Source organism: Esox lucius, chromosome 23 (assembly GCF_011004845.1).
Source record: "Esox lucius isolate fEsoLuc1 chromosome 23, fEsoLuc1.pri, whole genome shotgun sequence".
Lineage (NCBI taxonomy): Eukaryota > Metazoa > Chordata > Actinopteri > Esociformes > Esocidae > Esox > Esox lucius.
In genome coordinates this window covers 22,892,481-22,913,781 of record NC_047591.1, presented here as the reverse complement: position 1 = coordinate 22,913,781, position 21,301 = coordinate 22,892,481, and the positions used below count along the sequence as shown (strand labels likewise).

Here is a 21,301-nt window from a genome sequence, read left to right as displayed (position 1 = left end):
GACCTGGGCTTGACACCTTGTGGATATTAGATACGGTTGCCAAAGGTTTTCACTTGTGAAGCCAAGATAAACCACACAGAAACACACAAAAACACAGACTACAGGAAAGGTACTGAACATCTAATTTTTAGAAAATGTATTTGAAGTTTCATTTCTGAAATGACTGAAATGTCAGATGGAGTTAAGCCAAACAGCAATCCACAGTAGATGCCTGGACAGTTGATATAAATGCCTCTACACTATACTGTCTGGGTCTACACAGGAATTCCCAGCAAATTTGGTGGAAGTGAAAAGATCAGATGAATAAAAAGTCTCCACTGTGGACCCCTTCCTCCTGCTGGAGGACTGGCACCGCTCCTCGTCTTCGCCAATAATCCCACATAACTGTAACCTGCTCTCTTTCTCAGACTCATCCTGTGTAATTTATTACCTGAGATGCACCTCTTATCAGCCACTGTCCACATGGAGGCCTTCCTCACACACTCACACACACACAGAAACGTATGCAAGCATGCACACTCCTACACAGAGCACCTATCTTTCAAGACACACACACAGAAAGGCAGGCAAGCTTGCACACTTACACATTTGCACACACCTTTCAAGATGTAGGCTTACACACACACACACACATACACACACACACCACCTGCATCAGCAGCACCTGGGTTCTGGTGGAGTCGTGCCAGGGAAGATAAATCTATAGCCCCAGGGTCCCCTGTCTGTTTGTCTGTCTGTCTGTCTGTACGTACCTACAAGTGATTTAAGAAAGTAATCAGTCTGGTGTTCGTGTCAGTAATCAGTCTTGTGTTCGTGTCAGTAATCAGTCTGGTGTTCGTGTCAGTAATCAGTCTGGTGTTCGTGTCAGTAATCAGTCTGGTGTTCGTGTCAGTAATCAGTCTGGTGTTCGTGTCAGTAATCAGTCTGGTGTTCGTGTCAGTAATCAGTCTTGTGTTCGTGTCAGTAATCAGTCTTGTGTTCGTGTCAGTAATCAGTCTGGTGTTCGTGTCAGTAATCAGTCTGGTGTTCATGTCAGTAATCAGTCTGGTGTTCATGTCAGTAATCAGTCTGGTGTTCGTGTCAATCATCAGCAGGTCTTTATTAAAACACCCTTTGTGCTGGTCAAGGAACTGGGCCAGGCATACATAGAGTCTGATTCTGGGGAAACTACCGAGTGGAGCACAGTCAGTCTTTAATAAACCCATTTTACAGGATTAAAGTTCTTTAATCCACAGAAAAAATGCAAAGAGAGAGACAGATCAATAGGGAGAGAGACCATGAGACAGAGAGAGAAACAGGGAGACAGAGAGAGAAACAGGGAGACAGAGAGAGAAACAGGGAGACAGAGAGAGAAACAGGGAGACAGAGAGAGAAACAGGGAGACAGACAGAGAAACAGGGAGACAGACAGAGAAACAGGGAGACAGAGAGAGAAACAGGGAGACAGAGAGTGAAACAGGGAGACAGAGAGAGAAACACGGAGACAGAGCAATGTAATAGTCTCATCTACTGAACTCTCAGGCCTGATACATTGAAGAGGTCCAGTATAGCCTATTTGTTGAAGATTAGGCCAAACCCACTCGGCTGAATTAATCAAAGTACAAACATTTTTAATATTTCTTAATGAGCACTTCACACATTTCCCCCATGATGGAAACAGCTCCTCCATCCTAGAGTCAAACTATTCTGGCCCATGGATGTAGTAGAGTGTAGAGACCTAAAAGCCAGAACTGGACCAGAACCAGACACCCTCAGATATATAGTTGGACAAAAACCCACATGGAGGAGGCAGTATTCCCTCCTCAAATAATCCACCCCTTGATATAACAAACATACCCATTCACAGTCAGTACTGTAGACTACTGTATTACTGACCTCCACCCAGATTCTCTCAGAGCATTCAGTCAGTACTGTAGATTGCTGTATTACTGACCTCCACACAGAGTCTCTCAGAGCATTCAGTCAGTACTGTAGACTACTGTATTACTGACCTCCACCCAGATTCTCTCAGAGCATTCAGTCAGTACTGTAGACTACTGTATTACTGACCTCCACCCAGAGTCTCTCAGAGCATTCAGTCAGTACTGTAGACTACTGTATTACTGACCTCCACCCAGATTCTCTCAGAGCATTCAGTCAGTACTGTAGATTGCTGTATTACTGACCTCCACACAGAGTCTCTTAGAGCATTCAGTCAGTACTGTAGACTACTGTATTACTGACCTCCACCCAGATTCTCTCAGAGCATTCAGTCAGTACTGTAGACTACTGTATTACTGACCTCCACCCAGAGTCTCTCAGAGCATTCAGTCAGTACTGTAGATTACTGTATTACTGACCTCCACCCAGATTCTCTCAGAGCATTCAGTCAGTACTGTAGATTGCTGTATTACTGACCTCCACCCAGAGTCTCTCAGAGCATTCAGTCAGTACTGTAGACTACTGTATTACTGACCTCCACCCAGAGTCTCTCAGAGCATTCAGTCAGTACTGTAGACTACTGTATTACTGACCTCCACCCAGAGTCTCTCAGAGCATTCAGTCAGTACTGTAGACTACTGTATTACTGACCTCCACCCAGAGTCTCTCAGAGCATTCAGTCAGTACTGTAGACTACTGTATTACTGACCTCCACCCAGATTCTCTCAGAGCATTCAGTCAGTACTGTAGATTGCTGTATTACTGACCTCCACACAGAGTCTCTTAGAGCATTCAGTCAGTACTGTAGACTACTGTATTACTGACCTCCACCCAGAGTCTCTCAGAGCATTCAGTCAGTACTGTAGACTACTGTATTACTGACCTCCACCCAGAGTCTCTCAGAGCATTCAGTCAGTACTGTAGATTGCTGTATTACTGACCTCCACACAGAGTCTCTTAGAGCATTCAGTCAGTAATGTAGATTACTGTATTACTGACCTCCACCCAGATTCTCTCAGAGCATTCAGTCAGTACTGTAGACTACTGTATTACTGACCTCCACTGCGCTAGATTCTCCAACAACACTTAAGAAAATAAAGGACAAAAATATCTTGCACAAAAAATGCAGTGTTTATTTTATACTAAACCAAAGACCAAAAATTGCATGTGATTGTATTCAACTGAAAAAGCATCTAGGGCAGAGTCCAACATAATCTGAGTGAAAACAATGTCCCCAGCGTACATCAACTGGACTTCCTGATAAAATACACTGTGACAGCCCTAGTATGCACACAGATTAGGAAACAAAAGAAAAGCCAACCCTTCACTTTGTGTCTGAAAGCAGTGTTGGTCCACAGTCCACAGTTCCATTGACCACACAGAGACTGTTTCCCTGAGGGTCAGGAGGGTGCCCCACTCTCTTCAATATATACAATCATAAATTGAGAAGAGGACTAGAAAAGTCCCCTGCACCTGGCCTCGGACTACTGGCCTCGGACTACTGGCCTCGGACTAGAGGCTTCAGACTACTCGACTCGGACTACTCGACTCGGACTACTCGACTCGGACTACTCGACTCGGACTACTCGACTCGGACTACTCGACTCGGACTACTCGACTCGGACTACTCGACTCGGACTACTCGACTCGGACTACTCGACTCGGACTACTCGACTCAGAAATCAAATGTCTTCTGTTGTTTCTGTCTCCAACCAACAAGGACCCACAACAGGAACACCTGGACTAAAACATACAGCAAAGAAGAAATCATCAAGCCGATGCTGGATCAATAGAGCATGAATACGTCAACAACAACTTGCCTATTCGTTATTTCAACAATTCAAATTGTTCCTCAAAACCCTTTGAAATATAGCTAGCGTAATTCAGATTTTACACAATGAGTCTTACAAATGATTCCTTTAACTATTTCAACATCTTAACAACGCCGTAATTGCAAAAGATATAACATCTGAAATGTCTTTATCCTTTAGATTTACAATTTCTCTACTTACAATTTCTTCACATTCGTCGATTTATTTTTTTCAATCCACTTGCTCAGGCAATGTAATAAAAACCCATTAAATTGAATTCAAATAGAGGGAGACAGAGAGAAAAATAGAGACAGAGAGAGAGAATAATGCTTTGCAAAGAATTAGCACAGCAGAAGTGAAACCAGTCCATCACAGGGTGTTTACACACTGACAACCCCCCTGCCCCAGAAAAACAGACACCTGTAACAGATTTATCATTATGTCACTCAGAAATACACAGATACAGCTACCTCAGACCTTCACCCGTGAAAAGCTGCGCTCATTCAAACTACTGTTTTTGCACAACAACGTTAACTGTTCTGAACACGTTCATCACGGGCCAACGTTCTACTGGGGAACCAAAACAGAATTCCACAGAGACACACCCGGGCATTTTGTGAGCATGTTACTGGAAGACCAAGAAAGAGACAGGCAGCAATCAGATACCTTATTCTTTTTAGGACCATTAGTCAAACAGCCTGGCTCACACACACACACACAAACGCACGCAGACATATACACAGCAAATATCTGCTAGCCTTTAGGGGCCACTGTAGCATCAGGCTGTTTGAAGGGAGAAGAAGCGCTAGCGTTAGCGTCCGGTGGGGCTGCAGGCAGGTTGGTTTATCTAGCGTTCAGCGTCGTCATTGTAGCAGACATCAAACAGAGCTCCCCAGCCAAGCGCAGGTAGACTCCCAAACGGCCCACAATCCCTTCAATTAACCCCTACGCAGTGCTCAACTCCCTCTTGGCCAATCAGAACCCGCTACCCCACTCCCAGCACCTGTATGCCTTGAAGGGTTGAGGATTCAGCTCTTCACCTCCCCAGAGTCAGGTGAAATTGCGGACACCACGTGAATGGCTCGGCTTTCAGCACGGAGGAAGTTAGAGGTTGTTTCATGAGCCAATGCTAATTAGCATTTGTCCTATGACTGGAAATCTACAGCAACAGCTATTCCTGGAGACCTCAAGGCACTATGCTAACGCCAGTTAGCGACTGCTTTTAAAGTGCATGCAAGAGACAGACGCTAACTGCCAAAAAAGAAATAAACGAACCACACCTTTTATGTCCTCACCTGGGGCGCAACAAGAGGGAATGAAAGACAAGAGGCTGAGTCCCAAACGGCACGTTATACCCATTTGTAGTGCACTTTTAACCAGGGTCCCTGGGGTGAGCACTTTAAGGCAGCCGGGCGCTGGGTGCTATACAGAGGCCCGGAAGCCCTGGCAAGATCCTACCAACACCGTCCGTATCCCAAACGACACCACATTCTCCATTTAGTGTTCTACATCTGACCAGGGTTTATAGGGGCTCTGCATAGGGAACACGTTGCCATTTGGAACGCGGTTCCCCCGTCTCTATAAACAACATCAAACGCAGATTAATAAAAATGAGGACCAAGAAGTGAAAATCAAATATCCCAAGACACTGCCAAGTCAAATATTAGGATTGGCAGAACCATGCATGGCAGAAAAAAAAAAAAGACAAAAAAACAGAACGACTATGAAATTAGCCTTTTTTTTGTTTGTTTTTTTAAGACCAGGATGAATGGACATGACAGAGCGTCCTACGGCACGCGGAGCGCTTTGATGACAGGCACAGAGATGCATTGGTGGCTCCATGCAGGGGGGGCCGGCACATTAAACAGCTCATTCTTTGTGTGATATATGATGATGTATATAATGATTACCTTGTGTGTTGAGGGAAGAACCACTAGCCAAACCTGAGCACCGATCAATGATCTTTAGCTCCAAACACAAACACACACAAAGAATCACACACTCATTCATGCATACACAGAATCACACACTCATTCGTGCACACATACAGTACACACACACACACACAGCTCTCGTCAGCAGTGTGTGGACGAGTGTGTCTGCCCTGCATCCGTCTCCAGGTAATGAAGTTACATTGACAGACGAGACCATTTCTTTCACACAGATGAAATTACAGCAGGTTGACACAGAACAGAGACATATTAATACACTTATCTAGCGTGTCACTGGAAAACAGGCCAGAGCTGATCTGAGGTACATCAGACTGGTGGTACAGTACACCCCTCCCCCCTCTCTATGTTCAAAGGCAATGACCTGATGGGGGGGGTGGGGGGCAAGTAGCAGACCAGACCACAGACCTATTCAGATGACAGATGTTGTTCTACTAGCGATGATCCTCTGTTCACTACCACTACTAGCGATGATCCTCTGTTCACTACCACTACTAGCGATCATCCTCTGTTCACTACCACTACTAGCGATCATCCTCTGTTCACTACCACTACTAGCGATCATCCTCTGTTCACTACCACTACTAGCTATCATCCTCTGTTCACTACCACTACTAGCTATCATCCTCTGTTCACTACCACTACTAGCGATCATCCTCTGTTCTTCACTACTATAAGTTATCATCCTCTATTGCCTACCATTGCTAGCTATCATCTTCTGTTCACTACTACCACTAGCTATCCTTCATGTTGATGTGCTTAAAAGGAGGGGTTATGGCTGATCTCTCCATCTCTCTTTAATCTGCTGTGTCCCGTGGAGTTACTGGCTAGGACACACACTCACACACACACACTCAAACACACACACACACACACACACACAGGGAGGCTATTCTTCCAAACTGACAGTGATGGTGGTAATAAATCTGTTGTGATGCCCATGGCCATGGGGCGGGGGTACACTGGCACCTTTGTGGCAGTAGGGTCAGAGTGTGTGTGTGTGTGTGTCTGCACCTGTCTATGCTGTGAGGTCCACTGTTCTCCCTCTCATTCTCTGTAATTAACCACCCAGTCCAAGACCCAGCCCATCCGACTTACCCCACCCCAATGCCCCGCCCCTCACAAGGACCCTCAACTCGCCCTGTCCTCATACGGACCCTCCCCTCAGGATGACCGTCTCCGCCCTTCACCCCGCCCCTCAGGAGGACCGTCCCCACACCTCACCTGCCCCTCAAGAGGACAGCCCCCGCCCCTCACACTGCCCCTCAGGAGGACCGGGCCCGCCCCCCACCAGTCCCTCAGGAGGACCGCCACCTCACCCCACCTCGCAGGAGCACCATGCCCGCCCCTTACCCCGCCCCTCAGGAGGACCTTCATATCTCAATTACTTTCAGAGTAACAGCCGATTTTACTTTGTGTGTGTGTTCCTCCTTGTATAGGAAAATACATTTGAATGAGGCCTATCCACCCCAGGCCTGACCTTCTGAAATACCCACACATGGAGGACTTTGCTTTACCACAGGGCTTGCCACCATCTAAACCGGGTATCCCCATCTCTGGGACCATAGCCACGACCTCACCCCAAAATGATGTGACATCCCTACGAACAAGAAGCGATGCATTCCTAAGACTGGGGTGTAATCCCTAACAACGGTCCGTCCAAAACTGTTTGACTGATAACGTAATTAGACTGATTTGTAATCGCACCTAAATGAGCAAGAAGCAAGGCTTGAAATGCGTCAGGTAAGATCAAGCAGTAGGTGTATATGACCTTCTGTCACTGAGGATGCTTTTTTTCTTCTTCACCAGGCTGATTTATTGCCGGGAACCGTTCAGTCTGTTCTAAACTGATTTCTGGGACTCTTATCTATCAGGAAAGGGGTCATCATATTTTATAGCTTAAACTATTAAAAACTTAGAGCTACATAAGCAGGAAGAAAACAGAATGTGCGTTGTTTAGTGCAACTTTATCAGGTTCCAGAGTGTACTTGTGTATATATTAAGAAAAACACTTTTCCAGTATCTCTGGCAACTCCTAGCTTGATGAAAGTGACTACAAATATTTGTTCTTGTACCTAAACTATGCTATCTGATCTGAGAGAAAAGCAGGACAGAACAGATCACTAAGACTTGTCAAGCTGAGGCCAGATCATCAAACACACAGAGGCATCTGCCAAACTTAAAGCAAATCTTGAATAAACGAGGGATACGAAGTACATTTAAAGTAGGTGCTTTTCTCTCAGGTGTGAAAATAGCAACCCATCATGCTCTGGGGCATGTATAAAAATGCCAGACAGGCCCAGTTTTCCCATTATTTTGGTTACTATGGCTGGGTGAAAAGAACTCAGTGGAATTAAGAGAGGGGACTATGGTTGGAGACGAAGGTTGCAGACGATGGTTGGGGACGATGGTTGGGGACGATGGTTGGGGACGATGGTTGGGGACGATGGTTGGGGATGATGGTTGGGGATGATGGTTGGGGATGATAGTTGGGGCATGTTAAACAGGAGACTAATCTACCTGCTGATGTTTCACAGTGTGTCATGGCCGTCTCAGTCACCAGAACACAACTCAACTGGTACAAAATACTGGTACAACCCACAGGTACTGGTACAACCCACAGATACTGGTACAACCCACAGATACTGGTACAACCCACAGGTACAGGTACAACCCACAGGTACAGGTACAACCCACAGGTACAGGCACAACCCACAGATACAGGTACAACAGACAGATACAGGTACAACAGACAGATACAGGTACAACAGACAGATATCTGTGTTGGTGTTTCCTTTATAAACTCAAAGGTTTACCTTTTACATTTTGACAAAATAAGGATTACATATACATTAGTTAAAACGCACTTCAATGTCATTAACTGACCAAAAAAGTGGCAAAAAGTGCAAATATGTCCAAGTGGGATTGGCCCTGATCCTTCTGCAGTGAAGCGGAGGCATTCTGTGGTCATATCCACATTCCAGAAGACAAGGTGCGTTTCGGCTCTGAGAGGAGAAAAGCTCTTCTCTTCGTTCCATAACAGGTGCAGACAAAGAAAGGACTGCCCCCGCCCCTCTCCCCCTCCATCCACCACCTCCTCTTCCCTCCTCTACACCTCCCCGTAGAGGAGAGACCAGATGTCTGTTTTGCCGCTTGATCTTTTCTAAAAGGAATGGACTAGAAGGGAATTTGACTGACTATATGACTGACTGACTAGTGGGCTGACTGACTGACTGACTGACTAAATTACTGAGTGGCTGATTACTGACTGACTGGTTGACTGACTGACTGATTGGCTGGCTAAACATGGGAAAAGGATACACACACACACACAGCAGCAGCAATGCTCACCCCCCATCTGAAAAGGGCCAAAGTCTAATCAATGACAAATCTCCCGAGCAGAGATTATGATCAGCCCTTCAAACTAATCACTGCCCTATGTTTCACTCTCAGGTCTGTCCCAAAGCTCCTGCTAGGCTGAGGGCCGAGAGGAGATGAATATTTTCATGGTTGTTTAAAGGAGAAAAACCATAAATTGAGTTGCAGGTCGGCCCGGAGAGTGGTGTTCAGGTATGGAAGCGGTTTGCTGAGGTGGTTTTCAGTTGCAAATTGGCAGAATAAACAATATTGAGAGAGACGGAAGGCTTGGTGCTTCACATCAAACTTCTCTTTATGAAGTGATGGATATGGAATAAACATTATTCAGAGTGGTCTATTTAAAGGCCAGGACAGACTCACCTGTATTAGCATAACACAGACACACAGACACACAGACACACAGACACACAGACACTCACTTGTATTAGCATATTGCACACACATTAGCATAACATACACAACATACATTAGCATTTAGCCATTTACATTTCAAATATTTCCCAGAGTGCTGTCCAGCAGTCCAAGACTTCCAAATGAACCCTATTTGCTATGCAGTATATTGAAAAAGCACAATTTCTGACAAGGAATTTAGTGCATTACAAGAGTGTCATTTGGGAGCCATACTAAACCTAGCAGATCATTCAGAACCTAGCATACCTTTCAGAACCTAGCATACCTTTCAGAACCTACCAGACCTTTCACAACCTACCAGACCTTTCACAACCTACCAGACCTTTCAGAACCTAGCACACCTTTCAGAACCTAGCACACCTTTCAGAACCTAGCAGACCTTTCAGAACCATTCAGAATCTACCAGACCTTTCAGAATCTTTCAGAGGACAGGAGGAGTCAAACCAGAATATGGTGGGAGTTCGCTCAACAACGCCCTCCATCAGGTCTCAAGCGCTGGGTGAGTTCAGTTCGTTCCCAGTGTTACTGGACATGCAGGTCCAGTTGAGAGGGGGGGAGGGGGACAGGTCCAGTTGAGAGGGGGGGAGGGGGACAGGTCCAGTTGAGAGGGGGGGAGGGGGACAGGTCCAGTTGAGAGGGGGGGAGGGGGACAGGTCCAGTTGAGAGGGTGGGAGGGGGGCAGGTCCTGTTGAGAGGGTGGGAGGGGGGGCAGGTCCAGTTGAGAGGGTGGGAGGGGGGGCAGGTCCAGTTGAGAGGGGGGGAGGGGGACAGGTCCAGTTGAGAGGGGGGGAGGGGGACAGGTCCAGTTGAGAGGGGGGGAGGGGGGACAGGTCCAGTTGAGAGGGGGGGGGGGGGGACAGGTCCAGTTGAGAGGGGGGGGAGGGGGACAGGTCCAGTTGAGAGGGGGGGAGGGGGACAGGTCCAGTTGAGAGGGGGGGAGGGGGGACAGGTCCAGTTGAGAGGGGGGGAGGGGGGACAGGTCCAGTTGAGAGGGGGGGAGGGAGTCAGCTTGAGAGGTGGTCGTGGTAGATGGGGGGGGGCCTTACTAAGTCAGAGGAGTCCCTGGGTCTGGGCCGCAGCCTATACAGGCACTTTGATGAAAGGCAGAGCGGCCTGCACCCACCCAGCTGGAGCCCGCCCCGTCACCCCTGCACCATCAGTGGGGGGTGGGGACCAGGTGCTTCCATTTACCCAGACAACCAGCACTCGCCCTGCCAGAACTCCGCCACCTCCTGCTCATGCCGCTGGACAGGGAAAAGTTTTGATCTTTGTCCCAGATAAAAATAACCCAGGACAATCTATCCACACGCCCATTAAACGCCTGGTCAGCGCAAGGGGGAGGGGCTAACCTGCCTGGTCAGGAGACACAGGTGCTTCATCAGAGAATCATGTAGGAGAGAGAGGGACTGAGACAGGGAGAGAGAGGGAGAGAGAGGGAGAGAGAGGGAGAGAGGGCCCTGGAATGCACACTAAATACACCCACCCTTTCTCTCTTCCTCTCTCACCCTCCACCTGCTCCCCCTCACCTCATCTCCCCCTCTCAGCTCTCTCCTCCCTGTCTGGAAATGACCCTGATTTACAGGACTGACTTTATTCCCCCCAGAGAGAGAAAATAACACACAGGTGTTTGGCAGTGCTGAGGAGGAGGGAGAGCGTGTGAGAGGGTAGAGGAGAGAGAGAGAGATAAAACACAGAGAGGAAACGAGAGAGCAAGAGGTAGAGAGGGGAAGACAGTTAGACAGAGAGAGAAAGTTTGGCAGTAGCGTTTTGCTCAAGGAGTAAGACAACACTGCCATGACAAGGCTGCTAAAACAGCTAGCCCCCCAAGATGGCTGCTAGCATTACATCAGCAGGCTGACTGGAGGCTGGATGGTGGCTTGATGGAGGATAGATGAAGGCTGGATAGAGGCTACATACTGTTGAGGCTATATGGAGGATGGATGAAGGCTGGGTGGAGGTTAGATGAAGGCTGGATAGAGGCTACATACTGTAGAGGCAAGATGAGGACTAGATTAATGTTGGATAGAGGCTAGATGGAGGCTAGGTGAAGGCTGGATAGAGACTAGATGGAGGTCAGATGAAGGCTGGATAGAGGCTACATACTGTAGAGGCAAGATGGAGACTAGATTCATGTTGGATAGAGGCTAGGTGAAGCCTGGATAAAGGCTACATACTGTAGAGGCAAGATGGAGGCTAGATGAATGCTGGATAGAGACTAGATGGAGGTTAGATGAAGGCTGGATAGAGACTAGATGGAGGTCAGATGAAGGCTGGATAGAGGCTACATACTGTAGAGGCAAGATGGAGACTAGATTCATGTTGGATAGAGGCTAGGTGAAGCCTGGATAAAGGCTACATACTGTAGATGCAAGATGGAGGCTAGATGAATGCTGGATAGAGGCTACATAGAGGCTAGATGAAAGCTAGATTAATGTTGGATAGAGGCTAGATGGAGCCTAGATGAAGGCTGGATAAAGTCTACATACTGTAGAGGCTAGATAAATTTACAACACCACTGTCATTCCAGAACAGGAAATAAAAATAATACAGCGTAATGTGATGTGTCATTATATTTCTATAATGTCTTGTTTTAACACTGTGGCTGCCACCCCCCTCAACCAAGAGGCCAGGGGGGATGGTGACTTTACCAGCTTGGGTCCGGGCTTACCTATGCCACTTCTTCCCCGCCACGCCCCACCCCGCCCACCCCCAGCCAGGGCTTCAGAGCTGTGAGACTGGACAAAGAGAGAGAAGGAACCCGCATCTAAAATGGCCTTGTCTCCCGCTGTCGTTCGCCAGCTGCCGTTTCTGAAGCCAAAGCAACAGGACTGACAGGAGCTCCTGTCATCGGGCGTCTCCCTGCGTACTCCAATAACATAAGCAGAGCAGTACTCTAAAAGGTGGAGAAACTGCTTTGAAAGAAATGAAGAGAGGGGGGTAAAGAAAAAGTCAGAGGAACACATTTATTTTTAATTTTTTTCTACTTGTTGGTTTTGACACGATAGAGGCATGACACGGATCACTTCCTTCCTTTCCAGGAGATGTTTACAGACCTCCTCACTTCTTTCTCCTAGCAGACAAGGGTCAGAGAGGGAGGGACTGCTTCATCCTGTTGATAGCTGTACACCAGCCTCAGGTCTGGTTCACATTTGTTCCCCTTGACTTGACCTCTGACCCCACTTCCTCCTCCCTGTCAGAGTCCCATCACAGTCAGAGGATACCAACCTAACGACTCAATCTGAAATGTTCCGCTGCGTCGTTTACTACTTATTTCAGTCAGAGACTGTCCAGTGAAGTTGTTTGGTGTCCAAATCTGTTTTTAGGGCAGTTTGAATCAACAGTAACATGGACTACTGACAATAACAGAGCTTGTCCTAGCAAGAAAACGTGGAAGAGTCAGAGAGATGGAGAAAGAGAGATAAAGAGAGGGGGAGAGTGAGGTAGAAAATGAGGGAGGGAGAGATGTAATGGTTTGGTTTTCACATCCCAGTACTATTTTCTCCATTAGCCATTCCAGTCTTGATTAAACATGGTCCTCTGACCAGGGAATTCATGTCCATTATGAATAATTTATCAAGCTGTTTTATTTCTTCAGCTGCACACTTTTTGGGGGGGGGGGCCGGCACACAGAGCCAACAGGTGGTACCTTCCTGGGTACAATATGGACACCTATTCTCTCTCTGGTGCACTACAGACCCCAGGATCATTTAGAACAGACGTCTCCTCTCTGTTTATACTTACATTGTCTGGTCAACTACCTCCAGAGGGAAGAAAGCAGATATCCATACTAGGGAAGGATAAGGTTTGAGTTCTCTCCATCTCTCCTCGTCTTCCTTTATTTGATTGTCTCAAGTCTCTCTCTTTCTCTCTCTCACTCACTCACTCTCACTCACACACACAGCCAGCAAAAGCTCCCCCTCACCAGCAAATAAACATCAAGGCTATCTATTCCAGCAAATAGTAAAATCCAACAACTTTAAAATGCATTTCCCTGGTGTGTACAGCAATTAAGCTATTTTACCTAAAGTAATATTCTAAATCAACATAATGCACTCCCCCTACGAACACACTATTTTTCACACACACTCACACGCACTTCTATCTCACACACACACACACGCGCGCGCGCACACATGCACGTGTACACACGCAGACGCACACACACACACACACAATTTCTTATTGAGCAAAAATAGAGTGGGGGTTGTTGTTGTGTGTTTGATATGTAAATGAGTCATGTAGATTTAACCTAAACCACCCCTGAGAAAAGAAACTAAATTACCCATGAGTGACAGTTCAAACAGCCATTTAAATATCATTCGCCATAACATCAGCAGACGGCAGTTTAAGTTCAAATGCTCTGGTGTCACCATTAATGTGCTGTTTCTGTTAATACAACTCGGTCCGTTTGAGTGAATTGGACGTCACTCAACTGAACACAGAGGAACAGGAACCTGGATGAAGCCAATCATGGGGACTGATACGTAAGCCCCAGTGTAAGGACAGGAGAGACAGCTGAGGTTTCATTAGGCACAGTTCACCCACTAGTGAGTTACCACATCCGAAGCTTCAAAGTTACCGATACTGAAAGCTGACAGAGCAGGGACCGAACAGAATCTATTTCGCATATTTGTGTATTTAGAAAACAATTTTCAGGATGATATGTCTTGAGACGCAACATGCCATTTTTAAGAGCATCTAAAAGTAGGAACTAACAAACAACAGTAACAACAAAACAAATTAAGATGATCATTCAATGAACGTCAAATGTCTCTTAGAAAGCTGTTGATGAAGTGGTTTTGGATGACAGTGAAGTGGTTTTGGATTACAGTGAAATGGTTTTGGATGACAGTGAAGTGGTTTTGGATGACAGTGAAATGGTTTTGGATGACAGTGAAGTGGTTTTGGATGACAGTGAAGTGGGTTTGGATGACAGTGACGTGGTTTAGGATTACAGTTAAGTGGTTTTGGATGATGGTGAAATGGCTTGGATGACAGTGAATTGGTTTTGGATGACAGTAAAGTCAATTTCAGGCTCAGCAGTGAGACAGCCTAGCCAGTAAAGACCCCTTTTAAAACATTACCCCTCTCCTTCCTCCTCCATTCATCAAGAGGCCTGAAACTCTCACTATACGCCCCAAATGGAACCCAAAGTATCTCTGACTAGTCCATAGATCAGTGTTCCTCAACCCTGCTCCTGGGCCCCTCCTGGCCTGCATGTTTTAGATCTCTCCCTGCTCTGTCACACCTGATTCAAATGATCAGCTCATTATCAAGTCCTTCATGAGGACTACATCAGGTATGTTAGGGCAGGGAGAGATCTAAAACATGCAGGGCAGGGTTGAGAAACACTGGCATGGAGGGACACACATGGTTTTGGTCAATAGTGTAGCATTACTAAGGCAATGAGCTGCTGTTTGGGACACACTCTTGGTCTTAGAGAGTGATAGAGTGTTGAGATTGGAAATAAGCCGCTTTGATGACGAAGCCGGGAAGGGAATGCTATAATCTTAACTTTTATATCCTCATTTTGCCTTTACTGTCTCTGAACCTCTGGTTCTGTCCACGTCGCCCCTGGTTTCACCCATAAAACATTTAGACATGGAAAGCAGAAACCGTTCAGAGCATCGACCTGGATATGTAGGAGGGTTTTTGTCATTTCACAGGGAACTGCAGGACACATTCCTCTGTTGTCACCTCACCAGCACCAGGCGCTAACCCGGGCAGCCTTTCAAAAACCTGGCTCAACACAAGTCACGGGAAAGACCTTAAATGAACAACATTTTATCAGAATGTAAATTACCTGTTGGAAATACTTACAAACCCATTGACTTGCAAATACACTAGATTTAAAAAGAAAAAAACAAGAGCATTGACTGTATATAGGCCCAGACAAGAGCATTGCCTGTATACAGGCCCAGACAAGAGCATTGACTGTATACAGGTCCAGACAAGAGCATTGACTGTATACAGGTCCAGACAAGAGCATTGACTGTATACAGGCCCAGACAAGAGCATTGCCTGTATATAGGCCCAGACAAGAGCATTGCCTGTATACAGGCCCAGACAAGAGCATTGACTGTATACAGGTCCAGACAAGAGCATTGACTGTATACAGGCCCAGACAAGAGCATTGCCTGTATACAGGCCCAGACAAGAGCATTGACTGTATACAGGTCCAGACAAGAGCATTGACTGTATACAGGCCCAGACAAGAGCATTGCCTGTATACAGGCCCAGACAAGAGCATTGCCTGTATACAGGCCCAGACAAGAGCATTGCCTGTATACAGGCCCAGACAAGAGCACTGCCTGTATACAGGCCCAGACAAGAGCACTGCCTGTATACAGGCCCAGACAAGAGCATTGCCTGTATACTGGCCCAGATTACAATACATTTGCATCCGGCTGCAATCCTGAAGCTGAAAAAGTATTTGTCACTTTACCGTAACAACGGCACTCATCAAAGCCCCCGAACGCATGCAGGGGTAACCAAGGCGGAAAAGCCACTTCATTCTGGGGCCCTTCAGCAAAGCAGGGATCCTGCAGCACCAAGCCCAGCCTTCCAAACCGCACCCTAAGACACACAGTGCCCTATTTCTAGCCGGAGCTCTATATGTGCCCTGGTAAAAAGCAGGGCGCCGAATAGGGAGCGGGTTGCATTTGGCCCACAGACCCAGCCTCTGTGGCTCCCGGCTCCAGCAGCTGTGAGCAGCAGAGGAAGCCCAGTGGTGTCATCCTAATCTATCACCTGGCCATGGTGGTGAGGAGACTTTGATTCTGTTTCCACCGCCCGCTGACAGTTACTCCCCCTGGCAGGGAGAGCATAGTGGTGGTTAGCCTACTACCTCGCTCCTTCTCTCTTATCTCTCTGTCTTGTCCCTCGTTCATTGGTCGCTCTTACCTAACATTCGGTCTGTCTCTCACTGTCTATGCTGTCACCCTTTCTATGTTCTGAAAGATCTAGGCTAGTCTCAGTGTCTATGTTCTGAAAGATCTAGGCCTGTCTCAGTGTCTATGTTCTTTACAATACAGACCTGTCTCAGTGTCTGTAAAATATAAATGTGTCTTATTGTCTATGTTCTGTAAAATAGAGACCTGTCTCAGTGTCTATGTACTGTAAAATATAGACCTGTCTCAAGTGTCTATGTACTGTAAAATAGAGACCTGTCTTAGTGTCTATGTACTGTAAAATAGAGACCTGTCTCAGTGTCTATGTACTGTAAAATAGAGACCTGTCTCAGTGTCTACGTACTGTAAAATATAGACCTGTCTCAGTGTCTATGTTCTTTACAATACAGACCTGTCTCTGTGTCTATGTTCTGTAAAATATAAACATGTCTTAGTGTCTACGTTCTGTAAAATATAGACCTGTCTCAGTGTCTATGTTCTGTAAAATAGAGACCTGTCTCAGTGTCTATGTTCTTTACAATACAGACCTGTCTCAGTGTCTATGTTCTGTAAAATATAAACATGTCTTAGTGTCTACGTTCTGTAAAATATAGACCTGTCTCAGTGTCTATGTTCTGTCAAATATAGACGTGTCTCAGTGTGAATGTTCTGTAAGATACTGTTAAGTGTCACTCCTCAATGTGCATGTTCTGTTTGGGGACCTTAAAAATACTGTGGTTCTGAAAGGAAGGGAAATGAAGTTTGTCTGGATGAAACTTGGAACTGTATGAATCAAACTAGACATGAAGGATTTTTCTGTTCCAAGACGGACAACATCAAACTGAGAAACTCTGCCAAGGCGCTAAGCAGCACATCATATGTATCAGGTCTGGCACGTTTGATGCTAACTACCGTCTGAACTCCCGACAATGCTGGACAGCAGCAGAGGCCCTCTGCTCCCCAGGCGTCAGGCTCCCTTTTTGGGCCTAGTCTCAGCCAGCTTTGCTCACTCCCTGGTTCCCTTAAGACCAAGGCAATTGCGTAGATGGTATGACACCCTCTCTGGTGAGGTCGACCAATCCTGCCCTGTACCCTTCTCCCTTTCCAAGCCCTTCTCATTCACACAAGCAGAAGGGTCAACCACACGTCCGGGGAGGAGGACAATGGAACTAGGCTAAAACCGTGGAAATGCTACTGGAAATGCACTGGGGAAATATTCAGTGGGGGACTGAATATAGCCAGCCTCTCGAAAACATGTCTCTAGGTTTAGGCTTTGCTGGCACGTGTATATTTTCATTGAGGTTTAAATAGGAGTAATGATCCTTGGATGATGTCGACCCAAACCCCAATGTAATCACACCAACGAATAACCACCACTGATCCCTGTACGCTAGCTATGCTACCAGCTTATACAAACAGGAAGCATCATTTAAGCACACTTCCAAATGTTAGGACAGAAGAACAGACAAATCTGCTGTATCAAAATTGGATTTGATTAATCGCATTGTAAGACTATAATATACTTAATGACAGATTTGACAAACACCCATTTTGCTAGATACCGTATCTTTTTGCTTTGTCCTTCTATCACCCACGGTCTGGGTTCCATCGACTTCGTTATCGCATGTATACAAACCCTTAATTAGACCACTACTTTGTCATTGAGAAGGATCAAATTAACATCCTGCACAGGTCCCCCATTCACATGAACTGTTTCTAGCTCTATTCAACAGCTCCTCAGCTCTGTGCGCTGTGCATCTGAGAACATTCTTCTGGTGCTTCTCCTGGTAATTACTGCAACCGGGTCAGCATCCTCAATGACTCACTATCCACTGGATGGTGCACTTCTTCTGACCAAGAGGCCCCACAATGGGGAAGAGGGAACCATTTCAGATGAGTTATATGGGAATGTGGTGCCACTTGGGATGCACCCTAAGTGATTATAGAGAAAGGTAATAGCCTGGAAGGAAGGGAAGTCACTTACTGCAACCTGGTCCTGGTCCAATCACAGAGGGGCCTTGACTAGTTACTTCCTACTTCCTGTTATTGTCGTGGCAACTAAAATTAGAACATCTGGCTGTTGCAAAGAAAGTTTTTTTCTTCTCCAACCAACTGCCAATTGCTGTCCTGCTGTAGCTGACAAAATACTCGACTTATGTGAACTTTTGGACTTGTTTTCATGTATTTGTTTTCTTGTGTCTGTTATCTTTCTGTTTAGTAAAAAAACACTAAAAAACAATCACACATAAAAGAAAAAAAAACTAATAACAGATTGGCGAGCTAATGGCACTCAAAATAAAGGGGAGAAAGTGAGTAAAAAATACAACAACTTCTGATATATGGGGGAGGGGGAGGGTAAAAAATAAAAAACTATTAGCAAGTTCAAACACAGCTTTACTTGAATAAATGGCTTCCGATTTTAAAGGAACGACTACAGATGCCAGTCCAAAAAGGCAGATTAGGGATATTAAGGAGAGAGGCATTTTCTCCGGTAGAAGAAGAATAAGAGCTGGAGTGATTCTTTTGACAATGTTCATCATTCAGATACGCTCTATGTGAAGCCGTGCCAACAGAGGCTTAGATCTCAATGCACAATCACTACATGGAGGGGAAAAAAAACCTTTGTTCCTATATATGTGTGGGTAACTAGAAAAACACAGAAACCAAACTTTAAAACAACAAAACCCGGCCTGTATGGATGATAAAGGCATGGCAACTAGGCCCTTGGTTTGGAAAACAGGCTTTAAGTAGTGGAAGCTAAAAGTATGTTTTTGATGTTATTGTGGACAAAGAACCCAGCTTCATGCAAGTGAATCCGCCGAGCCATTTGAAAACCCCTTGACTGACTGTCTTGCTGGCTCACTGACTGACTAGCTGGCTGGCTATCTCGCTGGCTGACTCACTGGCTGACTCACTGGCTGACTCACTGGCTGACTGACTTGTTGGCTGGCTGACTGACTGACTCGCTGGCTGAATGACTGACTCGCAGGCTGGCTAACTGGCTGGCTGACTGACTAACTGATTTATTGGCTGGCTGACTGACTTGTTGGCTGGCTGACTGACTCACTGGCTGGCTGGCTGACTCACTGGCTGGCTGGCTGACTAGCTGACTGGCTGACTGACTCACTGGCTGACTGACTCATTGGCTGGCTGACTGACTGACTGACTGACTGACTCACTGGCTGGCTGACTGAATGACTGACTCATTGGCTGGCTGACTCACTGGGAGGCTGACTGACAGATTGACTCGTTCGCTGACTGACTCACTGGCTGGCTGGCTGGCTGACTGACTGACTAACTGGCTGGCTGAGAGGTACATTACAGCAGGCAATGTGTTCTAATGAGGTTTGAGAGACAGGGACCAATCAGGTCCAGGAGTTTCAGCAACATAAGCTCTCTATGGGGGTTAGATGGGGCGTATTTGATCCGCTTCCAATAGCAGCTAATTCCTATTAACGCCTTCAAATGAGACAAAACAACATAACATATTGCACATTAAAAAAACTAGCCATTCTCTGGAAGAATACCACATCCGTTTGTGATTTGTATTTGTGTATTAAAAAATATTAGCTAATTGAAGGATGAGCCTGCTCATGAAGTGAGTGGGTTAAATAGAACTGGCTACAGGTTTAATGTGGGCCGTCAATAGAAATAGGCTTCAATTCAACTCAAGGAGAATTCACTTTCTGTCTACGCAGTCTCAGGCAGAATGAGACGATTATTCTCCATGTATGTCTCGGTAGATTTCTGCAGACAATTCAATTAAAGCAGCGAGCTCCCCCCAGACTGTACCATTGTTCTGGCAGGGTAATGTACAAATACCTAATATCTATCCGAAATAAAAGGGGAAATTAACCAGGGACTAGGACGTTTTCAATTAAAAAGTTTAGAGGACAACTTTTACAGTCTGTTAAGAAGTTTTCCAGGACATTGAGACAGACAGATACACAGAAAGGCAGAACACAAAAACACCACAACTTAATGGTTAATCTAAAAGGGTCGCTGCAAGAAAGTCTTTAGAAAATCACGGACCAATAATGTTGTCTGCAAATATGCTTTCAGACTCGTACCAGACATCTGCTATTAATTAGCGAGGTAAATAAAAACAATCCTTCACACTTCTTTGTGTTCCGTTGTTCTGTTCCTTCGTCGGCAGGTAGAACTAATCCCTCCATCCCAGGAATTAACAATGCAGTCATTCTCCGGGCCGGCAAGAAAGGATTAGCCGGCCGAGTCAGTGTCGGAAGACTGAAGAGGGAGTCGTTTTTCAAGCCAAACTGACCAAGATTCGCTTCCAACAACAAAAGACTTGACATAAGTCGGCCCAAAAACAACTAAAACTCTCCGACTCAGTGGCTGATGGGCCATTCATGCGGTGTTGGTGCAATTCCATGATAAGCAGTTTTTGCGTTGCCAGAGGCAGAGGATCTTTTTATTTCTTGACCTGTGCATCTCTCCAAGGTGCTGTTAACTAACACCGCCAAAGTAGACAGAACGGATGAAGATACTAATGGGTGACAGGCTACTTATTTAGGACTGTCTCTGAACTTAAAGCCTTAATAAGCTTTGTTTCTGAAAGTCCTTATTTTCTTCACTTCACAGAGAAAACGATTAATCCACAGCGAGTGACTAGTTCCTTGTGGAAAAAGAGCCCTCTGTGGTCTAGGGTGGCCCGGAGGTCAAACACGTCGCCACCAGGGAACAAATCTGGCCCACTGCTCTTTCGGCAAACAAAAAAACCTCTCTGCTATCTTGACCTATTTTACTGACCAATAAATCATAAAATGCTGAAAGAATTTAAATAAAAAATATTTTTTAAAAACACTTCAAGCCTCTCCCCCAAGATTTTAATTATCAATGTGAAAGAACAGGATGTTATAATACTGTGATCCCAATGCAGACAGAACAGAAAGCAGAGTACAGAGACCAAGAATAAAACATGC

General features: G+C 46.0%; 1 protein-coding gene across 16 annotated transcripts in view; it reads right to left on the bottom strand.

The window, feature by feature from the left end:
• Positions 1-21,301, bottom strand: part of LOC105020523 (transcription factor 4) — a 167,429-nt gene that overhangs the window by 122,874 nt on the left and 23,254 nt on the right. Inside the window, exon 1 of one of the 16 annotated variants that reach the window (XM_034290135.1) lies at positions 3,932-3,949. The exons of the other annotated variants lie outside the window; for them this stretch is intronic. The gene's annotated coding sequence lies outside the window, so the exon portion shown is untranslated. Of the gene's footprint in view, positions 1-3,931; positions 3,950-21,301 lie in introns of those variants that run through there. 16 annotated transcript variants of the gene reach the window in all.